The sequence below is a fragment of the Myotis brandtii genome, unplaced genomic scaffold (genome assembly GCF_000412655.1).
Source record: "Myotis brandtii unplaced genomic scaffold, ASM41265v1 scaffold147, whole genome shotgun sequence".
NCBI classification, from domain to species: Eukaryota; Metazoa; Chordata; class Mammalia; order Chiroptera; family Vespertilionidae; genus Myotis; species Myotis brandtii.
Genome location: NW_005355292.1, coordinates 234,752 through 235,669, shown reverse-complemented (window position 1 = coordinate 235,669; position 918 = coordinate 234,752).

Here is a 918-nt window from a genome sequence, read left to right as displayed (position 1 = left end):
CAGCGGGGAGAAGGCAGGGTCGTAGGTGACAGCACGCTGCCTGCGAGTCGCTGCCACCTGACCTGGATATTTCCCTCATTGTTTCACCCCGTGGGTCAGTGCTTGTCACCATTGCTGGAAGCACGGGGGGCTTCCTGGAGGAAGTGACTCCCGGGGCGTCTGCAAGATGAGAGGGATCGGCTGGGAGGAGAGGGGACGGGTTCTGGGCAGAGAGGCAGATCCCTCGGTGGCTGAAGGGGAGCATCACCCTGCGTCTGGACACCGTCTGGAGCAGGAGGGAGGCGGTATCTGCAGAGACAGGGAAGGAGGAGGAGGCGCGGAGGGGATAAGCCAGACAGGGAGATGGGAGTCAGCTGAGAAACAGGACAGGCTTTTACCAGGATTCCTCGTGGGGGCGGCCGGGGGTGGGTGTGTGTGTAGGGGGAGGCAGGAGCAGATCAAGTGGGCTCAGCGGGGTCTGCTGAATTCCCGAGCCTGGCGGTGGCCACGGTGATGAAAAGCAGTGATGGAGAGGCACCAGGCCGATGGGGGAGAGGCACCAGGCCGGTGGGGGAGAGGCACCAGGCCAGTGGGGGAGAGGCACCAGGCCGCAGAGCCATGGCATTTGGCAGCAGATGAGCCGAGGGGAGCAATGGAGACAGTGGAGCTGATGCCAGGAATCGTGGGCCGGTGTCTCAGAAGACGGTTATCAGGAAAGGCCCCATGGGAGGGAGAAGTGGGGCGGGCTGAGCAGGAGAGGGGAGAGCAGGGGCCCCAGTAGGGGGGAGGGCTGAGCGCAGAGGCGGGAGGGCAGCATCGCTCTGGGGCCGGTGATGGCGAGGTGCAGGGCTGGAGGAGCCGTCCCCCCCACCGCGTGAGGTCCGGGGTGGGAAGGTGCCCCGTGGGTCCGGAGCTCTCTGGGGTGTCCTCGGATGGAGT